Here is a 23,007-nt window from a genome sequence, read left to right on the forward strand (position 1 = left end):
AATAACAGTACATCTCAAAGAAAATTCCAGTGGGCAAGAGCTGTTAGTTGGCTTCAGATAGAAAGGCTGGGCTGTTTTAAGTGATCTGCTTTTTAGAGGTAAGCGAAAGGGCTACAAGTGTACACTTCAGGGTATAAGAAATTAAAGGGCAGCACAGCTGCTAAAAAATTAAAGTTGATGTATTTGCCTCTATAAATGCAGCATGTTTGCCAGAACTCTGCAGTTGGATTAAACTCAAAGCATATGTTCTCTGACTTTAGGATTATCCCACACTGGGCTGCATCCATCACTTCTGCTCTTTCCTCAGCAAAACAGCTGAAGTTCTGTAAACTAGCAGCATCGTACCTCTAAAGTCCAGTAATCTTTGCACTGCTTTCAGCTCACTCCTTAACCTTCCTTTTTTCTTTTGTCTGCTTCTTTCCCTATATCGATGTTTCCTGATTTTTTTTTTTTCTTTTTCTTTCTGATGTCTTTAGTTCTAATGTCTTTATTGTTTTGCACCTCTTTCAGTGCTGAGACATGACTGTCACTTATTCAATGCATTTCCAGATAAAGTACATTTATGTTTTCACTTTTGCTTCTTTCACATTTTGGAGAGGCCCCTTAGAAGCATCCCAAAATAAATCTAACTTTCTTCTTTCACTTGCACAAAAAGTCAACAGCAATAGGCTTCTGTTTTTCTGATATTACTTCTGTGATCATTAGTGATCACTACTTTTTCAGTGTTTCCTTGCTATTTTCAATTTTGTTTAGATCATAAATAATTTGGATCAGAGGCCTGTGTTTTTATTACAATTACTGAAAAATTAAGACAATTAAATCTTGGCTTGTACTTAAGACTCCTGGTGAATCCTAAGCTGTTGATAACAAAATAATTCAGGAGAATAAAATTCATCTTCTTGTACAGGGTGTTTGCTACAGTCAATGTGAATCCATAAAAAAGGTCAGTGTCTTTCTGTGGAATATATACTGATGACTTCAGGTTGTCCACTAACTTCTGTAATTGGCATGAAATCTAGGGTGGCTGGGAGTCAAAATCCTGTCTTTCTGGCTTTGTGTGTGTTCTACTGATTACCTGCCTAATGAAGGTAGGTAGGCAGGGCAATCTCTTTGTGTCATCCTGCAACCATGTCAAGTTATTCACTAAACCTCTCTCTGGGAAAGTGGGTTGGAAACATTTAGGTGAAGATTTTCTTTTCAGTACAAATTTGCTGCTTTGTGGAAACCTAAGGATGTTATAGGGGGAGATCTGTTTCAATGAATTTACTAGCTTTAAAATAATGTGGAGAAAAAAGAAAAAGTCTATGATCATTCTAGCTGTTTCCAGAATGAAAGACTCCAGGCTTTCCTCTTGAAAGGGATACTAGTTGCATTAAGGCAATTAAAGAGAATATGCTGTTTACATTAAAGTGTTTATGCCATTTTTTGTTTGAGTCAATTTTGATCTATGAAAATTTGATACTTTGAATCTTTGTTTTGATTTTTTTTAATAAGAAAAAAGTTTAATTCTGCTACTTAGTAGAACTGAATCTTATGAATGCTACTAAACAGAGTCACTAAAACGAGATTTGCTGCACTTTATGAATATAATTCTTTCACTACAGAAGCTTGTTCCTGTCAATGGCAAACTGTCAGTGACATAAATTTTCTTCTGTGTTCTTGTCTTCTGTTTTAATATTCTCAGACCAATTTCTCCCATCTGCACCTCTTTTCAAAATCTACTTTACCAAAGCTGTCCCTTGTTCCAAGCAGACCTCTCAGTCTTTCTAACTTTGGGTAAGGCCATGTTCACAGTTCACTTTGAAGACTGCCATTGTTTTAGCTACCAGCTTCAATACAGGAGATTAATTATTTCTTGTAGCCATCCTAAAGGAATGACAGGAAATTGCAGCATAACTGGGAGATATTTCCATGTTATGATTGTGAGATAATGGCTGCTATGACAAGTAGTGTATGGCTACAGCTTCAGTTGCACCTGGAAGGTGTGATATTTATGTGACCCTCCCTCCCTCCCATGGCATTCCTCACTTCTGATCTGGGGGAGGCTTCAGATCCAAAGGAGGGGGGGAAGAAATGCACAATTAGGAACTAATTATTACTAAATTTAAATTGATGGAGAAAAAAATAATAAAAATTGGTGTTAAAGGTTTAGCAAGTACAAGTGCACTATTTAGGATACCATTCTCTCCAAGCGACTGTCACACATTAGGTTTTTTCTGAGCCCGATAGATTAATACCATCTGAGATGCTGCTGAGCAGAAATACTTCAGAAAACAATCATGGTAAACAGGTTGCATGTCTCGGCTCCAGGAGGGTTTGCTGCCACGCAGAAGTTCCAGGTTGCATGCTGGTAATTCCAGATAACCCAATTATCCAAATCCTCTGTACCACTTGGTAGTTGAGTTAGAGTAGGATCCGGAACTGAGTGCTGTTGTACTAGCAACTTGGCTAGTGTTCATTCTCGTGCATCCTGCAGCATGAGTTTTTTTACAGTTAATCAGCCATGAGTTTTGGGAGCTGAGTTCCCTGGGGACTGATTGCCAGGGCAGGGTGTGAACTGCTGGGATCTGTCCACAGGAGGTGGAAAGAAACCAGAAAGCAGCAAAAAACTGGGAGGAGCAGTCATGAGCATGGCCCAGAAAGGTAATGGTAAAAGGACTCTGCAAGATGCAGAGCACAAAGCAAAACTGGAAATCATGCATGATTAATCTACTTGCTGTTTTCTTATTGTGTTGTGGAAACTTGACTTTATAAACTGAATGGCACCAAAGAAGTATCTGGTTTGTATTATCAATCTTGTTTCCATATGGAAACAAGTCAGATCAAACATCAAGATTTTTTATTCTTTTAAGTGCCATCATGTTTTACTACATCTTTTGAAATATCTCATAACCATTTTCTTTTTCTTCATTAGAAATGATTAATTCACTAGGCAGTCAGCCTCCCTTGAGTATTGAAGGGTTTTAAATTGCTTATTTTGCCAAAAAGTATTTGTTAATGGATCAGAAAAGCTTGACTGGCTAGTAAGGAGGGAATTCTTCCTAATAAATATTCCTTCTGGGTAGAGCATGCCTCTACATTGGAAAAAAGAGAAATTTTCTGAGAAGTGTTCTAACAGTGTTTGTACTTGCTGTTGAAGTCAGAATTGTAAGAAGCAGTTTGCCATTCCTGCCTTGTTGAAGATGTTCTAAAGGAGAGAAATAACTTTTAATCTAAAGAATATTTCTGGGATTTGATAGGGAAGGCAATTTTATAATGCATGATATTACAGAGAAATTCAGATCTGTAATTCCCACTTTAATACAGATAATGTTGCAGCCTAATGTACTTTTGAGTTTTTTTGGACGGTCACTTATGAAACTGCCTAAAGAAAGGGAAAGACTTTCTGATTTTTGTCAGTATAATTATATGACTCTCAGAGGATTTGCTCCTGTTTTCACCAGTCAGGAGAGAAGTAGTAGACTCATAATACACAATAAATAAATTCCACTTCCTGCCTTCAGATCTCTCAGTCAGAGAGATGAAGAAAGATAATGGAAAAAAGCACTCCAACAAAAGAGTGAAAGTAATGTTTGGTCTTTTTAGAGAAAATAAGAGTGGAGCTGCTCTGATAGGGGCTGTAATAAGAGTTGTTTCAAAGGGGAGGGGTGGCAGGAGGTGGGACATTCACTCTGCCAGATTTTGATTTAAACCTGAACACAATGGTGAGGCACCTGTTGAGAGCTGAAAGCTTTTCTAGAGATTTTGGTGCTAATTGTCACCTCGCAGCTGGAGGATTATGTGTAACCCGAGCATTTAGCACTGAAGTTCTTATAGCTGCCTTGACAAGTATTGAAGGGAAAAGTTCCTCTTTTTTTTTTTTTTCTACAGTTAATACCACAAAATGGTGTTTTATAAAGTTTGTCTTTCATCTTACCTTGCCGTGCTACCCTTTTCAAGAAAGAGAACTACAATCTGCAAAGCCGCTGTAAATGCAAGGATGTTGTTTTAACTTCAAAAGTAACTAATTCTACTAAATATTATATCATATATAGAACTGAATTAGGTCTCTCATTCTCTGTGCAATAGGTCCATGTGGGTGTGTTTCTTTTTTTTTTTTTTTCCTCCATCTGTATTTAAAAAATACCTTCCATTGTATAAACATACTTAATCTGAATTGATCCTCTGTTGCCTGGAATTGCTGAGCTAATAGAACACATAAGAGTTCGTTTTATGCCTATGTAAGACTCCACCTCACTGAGCCATACTGGGATCAGTGTGTTTGAATATGATGTGAATTCATGCTTTTTTTCTTGTCACAAGAAAACAGAATGCCAATTCCATGGTATCAGTGTCTTATTGGTCATCTGAAGACAGGCAATAGAAAACATCACTCAAGTAACTAATTGTGTGACATACAGAAGGAAGAGCTGCAAATCATGAAATTAGACTCATAAATTACTCTCCTTCATTTACTCTTATCCCAAAGTAACTGCATAAGTTTCTCAAGGTTTACATTAAAAAGTGGTCATAGATGGCAAACTAATTCAGTGCAAATTTGGGGTTCCAAATTTATTATTGCCAAGACTCTTATTATTTGTAAATAAAAATGAACCCTTAAAAAAATTTATTAAATGAGCACTGCGATATATATTCTTGGAGAATGTTAGATATGAGCTACTTTACAACAAATCAGAAGAGTTGCATTCCTTATCTGCTCTACTTTTTCCTTATGTAATCATGGTATATTAAAAAAATCACTGCGGAAGCACTGAGAAAAATAACTAAAAAATATTGTTTTCTCCAAAGTTCTGTCTTTAAAAGATATCGTGCACGTATACACTATATAAATATTTATCAGGAGTATGACTATTTTGGTAATGTTTAAGACATTGCAGCATTGGATTAAAACAGTAGAACATTGTGTTGGACTACCTTGTCTCTCCCCTTGATAATACTGGATTGTTCTCTGAATTCCTTTATTTCCTGTACCATACGAAGTGCTTTAAATTTAAGACTATTACTTGTTCAACTCCTGTCCAAAAAAATCTGAATTTCAGTAGTATTTCTGTTCATTTGCTTAAAAACAAGAACTACAAAAGAGGAACTTAAAACATTCTTATAAGTCAAAGAAATAGCATTCGGTTGCAGGTATAACTTGTAACTTCTAGCTTGAACACCCTGCAATTTTTATTTTTTTTTTCAAAGGGGAAACTATACTAGCCTCTACAGCATTAGTTAATATTGAATTGTCTTATTTAGTTTCAAACCTAATAACAAAGACACTATTTCTGCAGTGGATGTTGACTTCATAAAACTTACTGATGGAGAAAGTAGTAACACCTGAGAATGAGTGCTGAAGAAAAAACTTCTGTGTATTTCATCTGTGGCTTCTACAAAGGTAAGATGCAAAACCCTCATTAGAAGTGAAAAAGTGAAGAGCTTATCTTGAATGTTTCAGTGAAAGGACCATAATTTCTGCAACTAATTTAGCAGCTTTTGTTTGTTTACACTATTTGGAAGAGTGGAATGCTTTGCTTGTAACTGTCATCTAGTAAGCTTTAAACAGCTTCCTTGAAAATGCAGAATTTTTCTCCTTTGACTGATTTATTGCATTGTTCATGTTCAGTAATTTCCTGTGGGTTACCTACAACTTGCTAAACGGGTAGACATACTTTTGCTGTTCATGTAAAATGGAGTATTCTTCAGTGGAATAGTGATAAATCAAAAGGAAAAAAAATCATTTCAGTATGATAATTGCATCAACTTCTATTATTTTAGCTCAGCAGGATTGCAAATATAAATCTACTAAAAAGAACCAGGCAAAAAGATACATATACACACAACATTTTTAAAAGGCATAGTCACTTGCTTGTGTTAAAAGCTGCTAATCTGTAGGCCTGGAAATACTTAGAACTTTCGTATTTTTGAACGATTGACTAACTAAAAAAAAAAAATAAAATTAAGAAGAGTGGTGAAAGGAAATCTTCTTGTTGAAGAAATGTAAAAGTAACATTTTTGGCAGGCCACTTTGGGTGATGTCATTCTGCAGAATGTGCTAAAGTCTGTTATTTTACAGCAGGAACTGATTTCTTGAGGCAGGCAGAGTCTATGGGCACTTAGTGTTGCTCTCAACTTCAGCCAGCCAAGATCTGTGCTTTTTTACACCTCGTTTGACGGTAATAAACCATGCACACTTTTAAATATGGGACTCAAAGGCTTTTTTCATATATATACACACATATATGTCTATGTATGTATATATGTTTGAAATCTTTTGCACACTATTTATTGTGTGGGTTTATCTCTTGGCTGAAGATAAGCTAGCTCATTGCTTGTGTTGAGTATTTGTTGCCTTTTGTACTGGTTTCTGGCAGATGAGAACGCTGAAAGTAGAGTTGCATTTGGGAGGGCAAAGAGCGCCTTCCCCCCCCCATACTGCCAATTCCTTGTGAGGCGACAATTCCTTGCTGTTTCTCCCTAGATGCTTGCTAATACTCAGTCAATAGGGTATCAGAGTAGCTACAGTTCAGTGTATGTTTGCTTTTTCATGAGTGAAAATAGGTCTCAGCTCTGAATCATGCTAACTTGAGTGCAAACCTTTGGTAAACTGCAAAGGGCTTTACTGTATTTAAAGCATTAAGTAGTAAAGGATTAGGTTCTGCTGAAATTATCCAAGAGGGAGCATGAATCAGGTGGTCTTTGGAGGGTTTAAGGATTGTCCTGTTAAGGGCCAATAAATGTAGTTCACTTCTGTGCTAACATAAGGGAGTATTTGTATTTGTTACATTTTATATGACTACTTTTATGATACCATCTGCTCCATCCCATTGATTTGGACCACTGAGCCTAGTCATGCAGTATAGGTACTTTAAAACAAAATTGTAAAGAATACAGCTAGTAGCAGAGAATACTCAGGGCCTGATTCTGGAGAGATTTTGTAGACTGCTAACGGAATAACATGTCACTTGGGATAAATTAGACTGGCCTTATGATTATTGCATCTGAAAGAAAAAATGCCAAATACCTTTCATTTAAATTCTTTTCCTTTTGCATTTTACTTCTAGTGAGAAATACCACTGCAGTAGTCCAACTTAGGTTTTTGTTTTGAGGTATATATTAAAATAATATTTTATTAATCAAGATTTCAGTGTCTTCTGACCAGGTTTATTTCTTATTCTTGTTTATCAGCATGAAAGTATTGATTTGGTACTTCATGATGCAGGGGCTTTCTACATCCACCAAGGAAAATCTGTTTGATTAATATCTGGAAAGGAAATCCATTAAAGCCTCTGAAGTTTTATGAAGTCTTTTTGCTGATAATAAAATACATATATTTGATCTAAGCTCGGTGGACACTTCTTTAAAAATGACATTATAAAACGTTGTGTACTCTTAAGATAAATTGGTCCTAATACTGAAAACACTATTTGGGAAGATTTGTGTCTGTAGGCAAATTACAAGCACTCTTTGGCTGTGGAATCATGGAAGTATAGCAATATTATTATAGGCATACATGGCTCAGCTGCCTATTAATAAGTTTGCCTGACATATCGTTAGAAGATGGTTTCAGTGCCTTAAAACATTTCTAAGTATTAATTATTTGGGCTGAAATTTTCCATGCTAGTTGTCCACCCTGGTCTGATTTCTTTTCTTTTTTTCTCATTTTCTTATTTTTGAAGCTTAAGCCAAGACAGGTCTGCCAGTTCTGTGCACAAGACTAAAGAGAAATATGTTAGTTCTTCAGTGTTGAAAAATTAGTGTGTTCTGGGGTGGGGTGTTTTTGTTTTCCCTCTGTGTGTTTTTGTTTTTAAATTCTAGCTGTTCTTTGTTTTGATGCAGAAAGCTGAAATTTGCTTCTGTGTTAGAGATGTATCCTTTCCTTCTCAGTGAAGATCTACAGATACTTGGCCAAGTTATAAGTGTGTGTCATCCCCTTTCATAGTGGTATACATCAGGGATGGCTATATACTATTCCTATCAGTTACTCTTACCTCATATGGCAGAGGTCTGTAGATGCAGAGGTCTGTAGATGCAAAGGCTATAACTGATGATCAATCATACAGGTGCCAGCATGATGCCACATGGTAGACTTTGTGGTTTTTTTCAAAACATAACATTGAAAACATTAAGGTTGCAAATCAGAGCACATAAAAGTTATAAAATGCTAAACAAAAGATTTTCCCATCCCCTTATATGTATGTATGCTTTTTGGCATACATATATTCAATCTACCTTTTTTTTCTTCTGTGACTGATGCTTGTTAAGGTGCCCATGATGGACCTGCTTTGAGAAAGAAACTTTGTGGATATTCAAGAGCTTAGTTTTCTGTAGGATTCTTGCCTCACTGTTTGCAGCTTTTAGAATTGATAAATAGGGCTGACAGGGGCTGCAGAACAGGGATCGTCTCTTGGTAGCGCAGATGAACGCCGTCCTGGAGAAATTACTTCTGTGCTGATGCCTACCATGATGGTGCTTTTTGTTGCTAGGTGTGAAGCATACAAACCAAATTGGTTGGGCTCGCAGAATTTGTGTGATGGTGGCTTTCTAGGTACATGAGTTGAGGCTGTCAAGTACAAGTGCTAAGAAAATTGTACAAGTCTGACTAGAGAAAATCAATGGAAGCTGTGTTTTCCATATGTAGGTACTCTGGAAAATATGGCCCTGGGCATCTTGAATCAGTTCAATAAAACTGCTGGACATTTTTGACCTTGCTATGCTTCAGTGTCCTGTTTGAAAGTACCACTCAATTAAATGAAGTGGTTATGAAGATTAATTAGGGTATCTGAAGCACACATGGTGGAAAGCATAGGGAATACTTCTGTAATGGTGAAAAGCATATTGAGACATTGATTTTTGTCCTGAGGAAAGACTTCAGACAGATTATAGCAGAGGAAGTCTATGGCAAGATTCGAATAATGGAGATAAGACAAAAATTTGAATAGTTCACATGCCCCATTTGAGTCCTGGATAAAGAATGGTTCTCAGACAATTTTAAATAATGCTTAAAAATGTCTATAAATGCAAAAATTATTTGGCAATAGTGAAAGTTTCAGAATTCATAAAATGCACTTCAAAATTTTATCTGATTCTGTTTCAAAGTAGTTATCAATACTCTCTTGGTACCATGAGACATTTAACATGCAATATACTTCTCAGGTGCTGAAGGTCTAATTTATTAAGAGTCACTACCAGCAGGCTCAGTTTCCAGTGTCACTGTAGTACTTGGCTATTATAACCAAAGTAGAAGTTTGGAGCTTTATGCTTGGTGTTGTCCAAATATCTACACTTTTAAATGTAATTAGTTTTAGCAAGTCTGAATTAACAGAATGCAAAAGCATTGTTTATGTTATGACTACTAGACCTTCCTAATGAAAAATAAATCCATGTATATTTGAAATATAAAAGGCTTAGCACCTAATTGCAAAATATAAGCAGTAATAAGTATATTGGCAGTATATAAGCAGTAATAAGTATAATGGAGGCTTCTGTAATTATTTCATATATTTCTTCTCATGTGTGTATGGTCATGTATATGTACAGCTGTGTTTGGATGTTTAAATGCGTCCTTGAAATACACTCTGCCTTCTGCAAATTATCTCAGTAGCAGCTGCTGTCTGTCGTGCAAGCCAGGCATGGTGGGGTAAAGTAAGATTCTTCCACTCTCTCCATGAGGCATAATTTTATTAGGCTGTATTGTAAATCATAGGGATGCCTGCTGAGTATGCTCTGCAGTTATAATTTTTTTTAGTTATTGCTGCACAGAATTAGGGTTTTTTTGCTTTAAAGTTAAAGCTTTCAAAGTTCAACTGTATTGAGTTATTTATATGTGAACAACCGATAGCCAGAAGAGATATTAGCGCTGATTTGCTGGAAATACCTATTGATTGCTATCTAACAAATCGAACAAAGTCCCAGTTAAACTCAGGAGAGTGCTACAGCAACCACCTGGATTTGTAGGTTATTACACTAAAAGCGGGGAAGTAGACACACCTTCATCTAGGGGAAAAACTGGAATCTACTGCCCAAGGAAATATGAATAGTGTAAAAACATATGAGCAGAATTACCAAATAAGGTAACTCATATTTTCTGTGGGGAGAAAACCTGCACAGGGACTATTACCCTAATGCAGCTGTGGGCAGTTTAAGGTCCACTCTTACTTCCTTGTAGGAGTTGGTCTGTGTGCTTTATCATATTGTGTAACCCACATTCTTCCTTTCCATTATAGAACTCACTTGGTTCCCCAGGATTTAGTCTTTCTGAGAGTCTTGCTTTAATTTTACAATGTAAGGTATTTCAGGGGCAGAGACCGTGTCTTATTTATTGCTTTTATGAGTCATTTAGTTCATTTTTGGATGCTTGACAGATAATAATGTGTTTGATTGCATCATGTGGTATACCAGGTCTGTAGGAAAACAGACTTTCAACTCTGTAATGAAGTCTTAAGTTTGATTTACTGTTTACTCATTCGACAGCAGATGCTAGCCAGAATTCAGATCATTTAAATTCTATGAACTGACTAAGCCAAAGGCAATATAAAATCAAGTATCATCGGTGTACATCTAATAGTTCACACAGTGTAATGCTGTCTAGATTTTCATCATTAATGTTCCTGGACTAAACACGGAGCACTGGATAGAAGAAAACCTGGACAGATTTCAGCTGGAAAATATTCGTAGTATCTAAATGTTCTATAGAATAACATGTTAATGGTTGTAATTTTGCAGTAGTTCTTGTACAATCCATGTTTCCCAATTGTTGAGCCCTACTGTAATTAATCTGAAAAAAACAAAACTTTTTTTTTTTTAACTGCACCTCATGTAATTTGTTCTTGTGTGGGCTTTGGAAAGCTGTAGTTGTGGAAACAACAACAAATTAATTCCTAACAGAAATAATTGAGCTGACAGCTAGAGATGCTCAGTTTCTCAAGCACTTGAAAAAGATAATAATTTTGTTTTATTTTTATTCTCCATTATTCATTTTCCCATTGAGTGAAGCTGAGTCTAGTGCAGAAAGTTATGCACTGCTGGGATGCTGTTGGCCAGATCTGGGGACAAGATGTTCAGTCTAAACAGCAGAGGGAGGAGTACTGTATTCTTTTCACCTCAGGGACCTGACAGTATAGTTCATGAAAGACATAGTTTTTGGGCACATGTTAAGCCAAGTAAATTTGATCAAGTTGTTGCTTGTCACATGAGCAATGAACTCAACAATGTCCATGGATGTAGAGTGTCAGAAATGCAAGGTATGCAATGCCTTCGGTTAAACTCTTGTGAAAGACATGTGAGTTATCATGTTTTGTCTTACTGTTATAACGGGGTTGCCACAGCTTAATCAGTTTGGGATCGAAGTCTCCAATCATTAGGTTCAAACATAAAAAGACAGTCCCTCTGCTTGGCTTGGTTCCTGTGGACTAATTCTGCAGTGACAAAAACCAGCATTCAAGTTATTGCTAACTAGTGCTACTATTACTTCCAGAAGAAGAGAGGACACGAAGACAGCACTTCATTCTCTCAGATCAGGAATATAATTGACTTACTGTAGCTTATTAGCCTACTGTCAGTTGGCTGAGCCATGGCAAGTGAGCATGAGCATGCTCGAAGGCTGTCATAGGTGAACACTAAAGTCTATGGGGATGGTTTTCAGCAGATCTCCCTTATGAAAGCAAATGGGAGAAGTGGAGCATTAGAAGTGCCCCCTCCAAACACAGGCCTACAAAGCAAATGTGTGTGGGATGCAGATATGGGTTGCAGAATGTCATTGTTTGAAGATGAAAGCGAGGAAGAAAGAGGATGAGAGAAGTGGCATAAAGGAGACAATAGACATAAGAGCTCTGGTAGGTAGGAAGGGAAAGCTGAGAAGGAAGGAGTTCTTGGGAATGAATGCTACCTAGAAAGAAGCTGAAGTTGGTGAACAGACAACTACTCTTTTGATTCCTGCTGCATGCAGGAATGTACGACTTTATATGATCTTTGTGAATGGGGAGGGTGTGCAGTAAAGACACTTGGCTCTATCAACTATTTCCTGCCTTGATTCATTCAAATGTCTTAAGACCCTGAAGTCTGCCAATTTATTTAGGTCACAAAGAAGAAATGATAATCAGGAGATGGTTGAGGAGCTCAAAAATTTCCAGAAATTACTATGACTAAACTTGGAGGTTTCATGAGAAGAAGTATAATAATGAGTAAAACTTTCCCAGAAGGGACAAAAGAGTGGTTGTTATAGTATCTGGATATGTGGCAAAACCCAGCTATAATGCTGCAGTGTGAAATGTTGGGGATAGATCGGTGGTTCCTCCTGTCAGGAAAGGAGTTCAGTGGAACACAGGAGACCATGAAAGCTCAGAGATTTCTCAGCAGAGATTAGCTATGTCAAAGGCTTTAGAAAGTTAAAGAACTTAAATGGGATGGAACATTTATTGAACTTTTTTGTTAATAATTGGTCAAGTCCAAATAATGCAAAACTGATTTAATATATTTGATTCTAATCTGTATCATATCTCAGTTGAATGGCTGGACAGAGTCATCCAAGTCAAGCAGTGCTGCAGAATTTACTCTGTGAAAAGGCTTGTGCCAGGTAACGCAGGCACTGACTATGGGCTTTGGGGTCAGTCATCAATTTCAACATGGCTAAATACCAGCAAGAGAAGTTGGAGACCATCTGGTTAGGTCTGATTCCATATCTTGCAGCTTGAGAACTTCCAGTCTTGCCACCTAGCTTTCTGAGGAATAGGTGTCTAGGTGCTGTTGCTCAGTTGCATTTTGACTTACAGAGCAAGATCAGGAAAGGGAGACCAAAGGTGCCCCTAGGAGACCAAGGAATTTGCCACTGAATTTTAATCATTCCTTGGAGAAGTTAGAAGAAATTGTCATTAATGAGGATGATGGAAGTTGGAAACTATTTTTGTATGACTTTGTCTTTTAATACCTGATCCTAATCCAGCTTGTGAAGATTTACAGAAATAGTAGGTTGTTTGTGAAAACAAGGAAAAGTATCAGTGATGCAAAAAAGGGAAGGGAACAGGTCAGTTAGATGCTGGTCCTGTGGAAAAAAATGGACTACTAGAACAAGGACTTTTACAAATACAGAGTGAGGCAGAAAAAAGTGTCACAACCCTCCCACTTGATGAACAGACAGCAGTGAAGCTCAAAAAGCAAAGTTTTGAGATAGCAGTACCAACACCTTTAGATAAGTTGCCAGTTAAATACCAAGATTGAGAGTTAAACTCTGAATGTATAATGAGGCCTTTGCTCTATATGGTACTAGTTCAGCAAGACTTACTAGGCTGGAGCATCTAGTACAACTAAAGAGAAGTTCTCTAATTGGCTTCAGATAAAGGCACTGTCTGGTGACTTATATCCATCCAAAACTTGACCTGTTTTTCAAAATGGATTTCTGGAATTTAAAAAGAAATCTGGGTACCTATGAAAATGAATGAATGAACTGGTATTTTATTATGACTACTATCTTCATAACAGTGCCAGACATTCAGGTGTTAAAAGCTGTAATAATGTGGCTCAGATGAAGGAGGTGATTTGTAGGTGATTGGCTTTTTGAGTTGTATTTTTTGTTGATAAATTGTTGTGTTTTAAAGGACACAAGACATAATAGCAGTATAAATGGTGCTTCTGAGAAAAGATAAAGGGAATATTTGAAACTTACTTTGAAATCTGGGATCGTAGCAGTGGAGGTTCAAGTATTTTCCATTCTAACTGAAATAACTCAAATTTCCAAATGTCAGCTGAGTTCTTGGATCAATAGTAGGTAATAATATTCTGGTTGAGTTATCAGAAGGCTTGTTCCAGAGACTTTGTATTTAGTTATATTAGACATGGTCCCAAGCTTACAGAAGTAATTCTTCATTCCAGTAAGTACTACTGCTGTTATCCAAATTGTTCCTCATATGAGGAAAAATATTTACAGGGTAATCTAGGAAGATTCAGATAACTCTCTTATTTATTATAATTGTTTATATTGTATGTCAAAATTCCCTAGAGACTGCTGGAAACTCTTTCTATCTATCTGTGTATATACTCAACCTGCTCTTCTCTTTTCCTTTCTAATTACATACATGTTTCTTGCTGTTATAAACAGCACTAGTCATGTTAGACCATAGGTCATCATAAGCCACCAGGATAATGTTCTCCATATGTCAAGATGTTTGTAAAGAAACAATTTGAGTTAAAGCACTCTGTCAGGCCAGTTTTCTGAAATGTCTGTTGCATTGCAACCACACAAATGTGGATTAATGTCCAGGTCACTTCTCTAAGAATTTTGAATATGTTGTTTCTAAGAAACAAACCCAGAAAGAGCAGGCAAAATTGTGTTTTCACTGATGCCTGTGATAGGGCTTACAACATTTTAAGCAGGGTTGCTATTTGCTTCTTGCTTAATGGTAGTATCTTGATTTGTAGTTCCTGCCAGGACTTGGTCTCATATAGTTTCTGACCACATTTGTTCAAAGCCAGAGGACTAGCTGGCAAAGGAGCAGAAATTCTTTCAATGGCTCTTTGAATAAGGATCAGCTACTTTTAATTTACCATGGGATGAAAACACTTACATGGCGTTACCACAGCACAGGTGATGTACCCTAAAGGTTCATAACCTAGTTTACCCTGTGCTGACTTGTTCACATATCCGTGTTTTAATTTTATGGTAGCTGCTTTATTGTGTGAATCAGCTGTAATTAGCATGAACAATATGTTTATGTCATGTAAGGGAAACAAATCCTATTTTAAGAAAATTTTCATTAGATTAAATATCATTATGGTGAAACACACAATTCTGTAACTTCCTCTGAATGCTTAGCAAACAGCATTTCTAATTAAACAAGTTTTGCTTGCCCTCTGCTCCTCTTTGTATTACACAAATGGTTGGAGCAGAAAATGGTTATTAAAGCCAGGAGTGTGCCTAATAACTGGTGTGATAGAAAAGCAAATTGGTAGCTCAGTACCTTTTTAAAACAGCTGTAAAGTTTTTACTTGGTAGCAGAAGTCAATTGATTTTTTCCTTTCTTCCCTACTTTGCTTTTGGTCTGTAGTCTGAGGATATTTTTTTTTTTCCTGCCACAGCTGTCTGCAAAAGAGCCAGGTTCAGCAGCTCACACCTGTGTAAGCATTTGAGGTAGAATGGTGTGAATTAGCCAAAAGCTGCTCAGCTAAAACTGCTATTCACTGAGGTGACTGAGGAGGGAGCTGCTACCAGGAAGGGTTTCCTGCCATATAAACTAAAAATATTTTTTTAAAATTCTAGCTCTGATTTTTCACTTTGACAGTGTTGTGTGTATTCAGGGCTTTTTCTAGAGACCTATGTGAGGGTTTTATGATAGTGCCTAATTAGGATATCAGTGGAACTCCTTGACTTCTGTTCTTGGAGGCTTTGTCACTTTTATATATTCATGTATTGCATCAATACAGGATCATTAACAACTGTGAACCTGAAATAAAAACTGAACTTTCCAAAATGGGGTTGTCCATTTTTATCACTGCAAGTTTTACTTTCAGATTAATCCAAAAATCTCTTGACTTTTCACTTGGAAACATTTCTGAGAAACAAAGCATTAAATGTACTAAATAGGGCCACGGAAAATCATGTTCCACTGTCCAACCTGCTCAGTCACCAGAAAGCATATTTTTATGTCCACATTTTCTATGAGTATGACTTAAGGAAGAAAATTAAATGGGAACAGAGTATGCTGCAAATGCACGGCTCAAACATCTCAATTCGGTGGCCAGTTTCAGGTTCTATTTGTTATTTATTCCTTGGTTTTTCTAGCTACAGAGATAGAACTGGCCTCTTTCTGCTTTGCAGTCCTAGTTACCTACCTTAGGCTTTCCTCTTTTTCTCAGAAGTAAGTTTCTAGAGGCATGGAGCCTACAAGACGTAACAATAGCCAGTGAAGTCCACCCCATTAATAAGGACTATTCAGTATATTAATACATTAATGGGAGGGAAATTCCAGGTTTGTTATTGCTGTTTATTGAACACCTTTTTCTGGGATCTTTGAAACTAAGCAAACTCTGGTGATACAAAAAACTGTGAGGACCCAAAACATAGTTGGAGAGGTTGTCATGTTTATCTAGAAGTTAACAGAAACTTTCTTAAATAGAAGCTATTCTCAAAACATAGTGCAGATGAGGAACATAGAGCTTTTTTAGAAAATGTAGTCTGTAGATAAATTGGTAGATTCATAGAACATTTAATTTTTAATCTGCTGGTTTTGACTGTGCACATTTTTACGTTACTAGCTATGTGTATGAACTCCATTGCATAAAAGTAAGAGTCCTCCTTTGGAGAGTAAATTGTTTTAGTTCTTTCCTGATTTAATGCATTGGAAGGGGTAGAGTTGAAGCAGGTAGTTTCTAAGAAAGGTGGTTGTTACTTACTATATTTGAGCACCACCTTGGCCTCAAAATGAGAATTGCTCTTGGGGAGAATGGCTGCTTTGGCAAAAGGAGAAAAATGTTTCCTGGGATTAACAGCAACTATTGCTGCTACTGTTATCTGGCTTTTGTATTTTTGCTGGCAACAGTTATGGTCCTGCTTTATTTAATTCCAGTTAGCTAGTCTTATTTAATTCTGTGATGTAGTGGAGTCATGTTATTTATGGCTGATAATTGCCAAATAGTACAATTCATTAAGATCCTATATCAGTTGATTCTTTCTTGTTTCCTTTTAACTCGGTCTTGTGTGTTCCTTTATTGCTATTTTAAAGATCTCATAACTGTCCAAAACTGCTCATTTTTGTATTACCTTATGTATTACTGAAGACCTTATTTTTCACTGCCCATTTTGGCTGGAATTTTCATGATGCATGGGAGAAATTTTACTTGCAAAAAACCTGTCTCAATACTAAATGGTTTTAGAGGGATAGGGCATAGTTCAGGAGCCTGTCTTTTAGAATTGAACTATTGAATATGACAGCCTGAATTAATACATGGTATTATATTGGACTTAGGAGTTGCATGTGATTTTTTTTTTTTTTTTAATTTTTTTTATTTCATTATTGACATGTGGCTAATTACCTTTGTTTTATGTGGCTGGAGTTCATCCAGTGAACTGTCATGGATAACTATGAATATTTTATGTTAACAAATTCAAGCATGTTTCCAGGTTGGGTCACTAGTCAGCTAAGCTGGGACAGTCACTTGAGTGGGAGAATCTTCTGGTTTTACAGTACTTTGACTTAATCCAGTTCAAAAGTTATAGACCCAGTTTAGCAACGTGCACTGTTACTATGGGATAAAAAGAAGCTATGTACTCTGTTTAAAAAAAACCAAAAAAACCCAAAAAAACCCACCCAAAACCCAAGACAACCAAAAATACCAAACCCACAACTAGATACTGTAAATAAACTCTGTACATATTTATATCCTATGCAATATCACTGCTTTCACTGCAGATGTGCAGAGTGTGAACTAGTAGTGTTGGTTCCAGTGACTGCAATGATTCATTCTGTATTTCTTTTCTTTCCTTTCTCTCTTTTTATTTTTTCAGCATGAATGTGGCACTTGCAGAAGTAAAGAAGAAAAAACATTTGGCTTTGGCAAACATAATGTGGGCAGAGAGTATAAAATTCCATACACAGCTGTGCCAGTGTGCTTCAGTCCTAACTTACAACATTTCCTGCTATTCCAGAACTGGGTCTGTCTTAGAGAGGTTGCCAGTCATGACACTTTTTATGGTGGTTTTGTGCTATGCACAAATGGGGACTAGAATGAAACCAGCAGACTAATTTTAATTCATGATCTTAAGTTTTGAATTCAGGTCTGCAGAAGTGAAAGATTAGTGCATATTAGCTCACTGAAAATTTGAGACCATTCTCCAGCTGGACTGTCTTGACCACCTGCTAACTTGTTGATATGGTGAGAGATTAGGTTCTTTGGGTCCAATTCTGACCTCATGTACCCTGGTGTAACTTAAGTGGTTTTTGTAAAATCAATTTCAGTCATCTAAATTAAATTTCAGCAAGGCCTAGATCTCTGTTTTTTATTGTTTTAAATAATACCATAGCACATTTGCTGTTGCTTGTAGAATTTTTTTTTTTTTCCAGTTTCTCTGCTTCCTAAGTTATTACTTATCTACTAGTATTTTTTCCATAATACCACCATAAAATAGCTTTGTGTTGTCTGTCTGCTGCGGTCTTTTATTCTTTCAATGTTCTAGGATGTACCTACAGTTCTGTGCTCATCTTCTTGGTATTGCTCTTTCTCTGCCATAATAAAGTTTCATGGCAATAATCCAGAGACAAGATAGAACAGCCTGTTTTATCCTTGTTTCAGAAAAAGAGAATACTGGTTGTATGAGAGAGTTCTGAAGCGGATATCATGGCCCACCTACAGGCCAGCTAACTTATTTCAAATCCTTTGAATGCTCTGAATGGAATTTGCCTGCTACCAGTTTGACATGCACTTTAAGCAAGTCCCAAGACTTGCTGGGAGCAAGCGGGAGACACTGCCTCCTGGGTAAGTCACTGACCTGGAATGGCTTAATTTCCTTGCTCTGACACAGATTTCCTCTGTGGTTTTGACCATATCATTTAATTGCTCAAAGCCTGAATTTTCTTATCAGTATGCTGTCTAGAGATAACAGTGCCTCGTTGCATCCCAATAGCACTGGAAATAGGTGCATGAACACACAAAGACCTTCTTGTTTCAGGGCAACTGAATCTTTGCATACCATCAACTCTGCTGACTTGTCCAGCATTTAGAGAGGCACTCAGGTGGATTTTCAGAAATTAATTACAACTTTTTCTTGACTGTTTAGTGGCAAGAAGAAAAGAAACATGTCAACATAATTTTCTCCAGTCTAAAGGCTGCTTTTAAACTGCTTACAGCAATGGAATAGCTTACTCATTTCTAAAACTTTTTTATTTAGAACTAATATTTGCTTATGTAGAATAGAATAATGATTTATTTTTTTATTTGTGATCTGGCACTACTATATTAGGTGGTATTTTCTATGACACATTCCCATGTAAATAATTAAAAATCCTCATTCTTGACCTGAATAAAATTTGGGTACCTGCATTGTTTTCAAATCTGGGTGAGAAAAGGGCTGCAAAAACCTCTTAAGAGCTGAATGCTAGGGTGCCATCTAGTGCTTCATTAATCAACACATTTACTGCAACCTCTACATTTCTCCAGCTTACTCTGTTATGCCTGTTCTCAGAGGGCTTACTTAGAAAAGTTTATTGCAAGTTCTGAAGGTAATTAATTGATGGTGAATGGACCTTCTTCTGCTGACTTGAAATGCTGAGGAATGGCATGAAATAGATGAAACCATTTTCCTCTAAACTTTACATGATTTGAGTGAATTACTGTGGAACCCTGGACTTGAGTTGCAAGGAGAATGTGTGAGAAGTCATCACAGGCTGAACTTAAAGGATCTGATTCTTTACCTCATAATGTTGTTTGAAAATTGAGATTGGGATACATGTACTGATGCAAAAGCAGTGTGACTAAAAAGGTAATAAAACCATCATGCTTCAATTAAAATTAACATCTAGGAGTTTGGGAGCTAATCCAACTAGAGGAATCTCTTGAGTCTTTAGTATAATCTGGACTTCTGAGTTTTGCAACTTCTCTGTGTTTTGGTTCTTCCATCCATGAGCTCCATGGAAAAAAAGAATACTGAACTGGGAAAATAAAGTAACAGATTTTTTTTTTTTTTAAAACTTTGAGAACATCACAGGTTGATGTGAGTTTAGCTGTTTAAATTTATACACACTGATTAACTTCTCTTTTTTTGAAAGTGAATGGCTAAATATAATTTATGGTACAGCATAAGTAGCTGGAATTAAATAATCAGAGATGTCAGTTTTGATCTTTATCAGGATGTGATGTCATATGATAATACTGATTTCAATGAACTTTGAACTTTTTTAATTAATACTACTGTAGGTGATGTTGGACCTGTGAGGGAAGATGTGCATTTAAAGCAGAATCTTGTAAACAACTTTATAAATATGGGCACAACCTTTTCTTTCTGTACAATGAAGTTAACTGTATTCTTTTTGAAAGGAAATTAAAATGGAAGGAAAATCTGTAAGTACCTGTGATAGCTCTTCAATGTATTTTTTAACCTCTTTTTAACAGTTTTTTTTTCTAAAAAAACAAACAGAAAACATCCAAAACTGCTTTTCTCACATCTATTCAATAAGTTGTCTCTGAAACCGAGATTGAAAGCTTCCCTCTGATCTGATATTGCATGCTTCTGTGTCTTTGCTTTTTGACTGGGCTGCTCACATGCTAAATTTTCTCCTTCGTAACCTCAAGGAAGTGGTTTTGAATAATGAAGTAAAAGCCCTTCCTTAAGAGAACTGGTCACCAGCCCAATTATAAGGAGCCTCCCCTACCTTATCCTGGCAAGCAGAATGTTTTTCTGGCATAGAAGTTCTCCTGTCATGCAAAATAACCACTATGGGATTTGTAAGGCCCTAATGGCTTTTGAAAAAAGTACAGTATGTAAGCCATTAAAGTACTGGCTCTGGAACTGTTTCCCAAGTAGATCTGTGTGGAAGCAAATGGCAACTGTTGCATTTTGATAGTCTTAAAGCTTTTACTTTAATCTCTTGTCTTTCTTAGAAATTTCCTGTTACGGGATCAAAAAGTATTTTATAAGCACTAGTGAATTAAGCACTGTAGCTTGGCTGAATCCAACTTTGTATTAACTTACTGAGTGATTACAAGTGAATCCTTTTCACAAATGCAAAATAGGGATTGAAGTACTTGGATGATAATTTATTTGGCACAAGTCTGTCTTTTGTTCCATTCTACAAGAGCTAGCACAGCAGAGGCACAATTGTAGACTCAGTCCCAAAATGCTACCACAACCCAGTTACTGCACTGAAAGTAGTGCTGCCCTTATCAGTGGTGGTATGGGATTTCCTACTTGGATATCATGATGGAGCGTCATCAAAATTAATTGGAATAGAATGAAATAATGCGTATGAAGTAGTTTTGGTTTAAACTTCTACTATGGAAGATCTTGCATACTTTAAATTGAAGGATGCTTATCTTCTGTGGTGATGAACATATCACAGATATTTATGCTCTGTTTACATCCTGCCCCCAGTGAATAGCCAGAATTCCTCACCTATTTGAATCACTCGTGGCATTGCATAACCTTCAAGAAGTACGTGGATAGTGTTTTTGGATAACAATTCTTTTGAAGCAAGTTACTGAATGTTATGAAAATCAAGGTTGAACCAAGGTTCATTCATATAATCAGACATTCTCATTATAAGAAAGGAAATGAAGGAAGACCTGAATGAGTGAGGGTTTTGGAGTGCTGCTCAACCAATCTGGCTATTAAATTAAGTTAAAAGGGTTAAATTTTTTAACAATCAATGTAAGTATGAGATTGTCTTCAGTGCTATACCCTATTACATGGGGCACTCACTGAGTATCTAAGCAATAATAGTGTAGGTCTAATGAAGACTGTGGCATGGAAGTCTACAAAGAAGTATTTTTTCAGTCTGAGATTGGCAGAGGAGATCTTGACACTGGGGGAGGACTTATCAGTAGAAGTTTATTAAATGTAGTCTTTGAGCTGTCTCATCATCTCAGAACATAGCCTTGTGGGGAAGAAGAGTTGCTATAAGGGAGATGCACCAACTGAATGCCAAATGCATTGTGAATGCCTGTTTCTGTAGTCTCCATTTTTGGTTCAAGTCAGACCAGAGATGATGATGTAGCCCTCTGTGACAGAGTTTTGGGGTGTGTTACAAGGCAAACTGTTTTGTAAGCGAATATGTAATTGATTGGGGTGGTGGGAAAAATCTCATCAGAGCTAGACTAAAGGTGTATCAAAACTCCTTTACTTCATAGCAGCAGGAACCTTAATTGTTGCCGGTGGTTGGGTTGATTAATGTCCCAGCTCAGCACACCCCTAAGTAAGTTGCCCAAGTGCATATTTTTTTTTAATTTGCTCTCAGGTGGTAGTTTTCAGTGGAGAATGGAAACTGAGCTCTGGCAAACTTTCTTGTGCGAATGACCGGGTAGCTGAATGTTAGGTATGTGGAACAATAGAAGTCTGAGATTGAGCTCTATATGGTGGTGACCTTGCTGAAATCGAAAAATCAGTCTGTTTCAGCCACCCTAGAGCTCAGTGATGTTGCATGTAGAGCTGGCCATTTAAACACAGTCAGCTTGCACGTCTGGTTTTGGATTTTGTAAAAAATCTTCTTTTATAGAGGGGCTAGAACATTGGGTTTTGGCCTGGGCTCCTTCGGTATATAATGAGAAGCATTTATAACCTTGCAGTGTTCATTTCAGGATGGGATTGATGAATAGAATATTCCTGTTTACAGGGAATGGAAACCCCATCTGATTTTCTTGGAAGTTCATATGATGCATTCTGCCCTTCAAGGAAGAGCCTACCCTTCTTTTTTGTCTTCATCTTTGCCCAAACCCAAGACTCTTGCTTAGTTTAAATTTCATGATGAGAAATACCTAACCTCCTTCTTTCTCAATTCAATTGCTGTGCTAAAAGATTTTCATGGGAGACAAGGAAATAGTGAATTTTGGATTACACAACTTTCTGTTGAAAGTTGCTATATACATATTGAAACTTGTACTTGGTTATATGTTGGTTTTTTTGGAAGAAAAACCTCTGGAAAACCACATTCTGTTAAAGAGATTATGTTCCTATCAGGGAATACTTTTTACTTTACTCTTGCAGGTGGCGCATTATCACTGCCAGCTAGAACAGAAGTGCCCGTGGATTTTAAAGAGAGAGGGTACCTAAGTGTGACTAATGTCTTATAGAAAAGGATTTTGAGAGCAGCTAAACTTAGATTAGATATTGCATTGCTTCATTTTGATGAATTAATAAAGAGACAAGAGGTTTAGAAGGAAATTGTATCTCACGTAGATTTAGTGCTGAAAAATCCCATGGCACTTTGTGCCAGCTGTTGAACACGTATGAAATCTACACAATAATTAACTACAAGAATCAAAGATATCATAAAGGGTAAAATAGTTACATAACTTGAAATGTTGCAAAGTTTTACATTTATAATCCTA

Source organism: Strix aluco, chromosome 10 (genome assembly GCF_031877795.1).
Source record: "Strix aluco isolate bStrAlu1 chromosome 10, bStrAlu1.hap1, whole genome shotgun sequence".
In the NCBI taxonomy this organism is placed as follows: domain Eukaryota; kingdom Metazoa; phylum Chordata; class Aves; order Strigiformes; family Strigidae; genus Strix; species Strix aluco.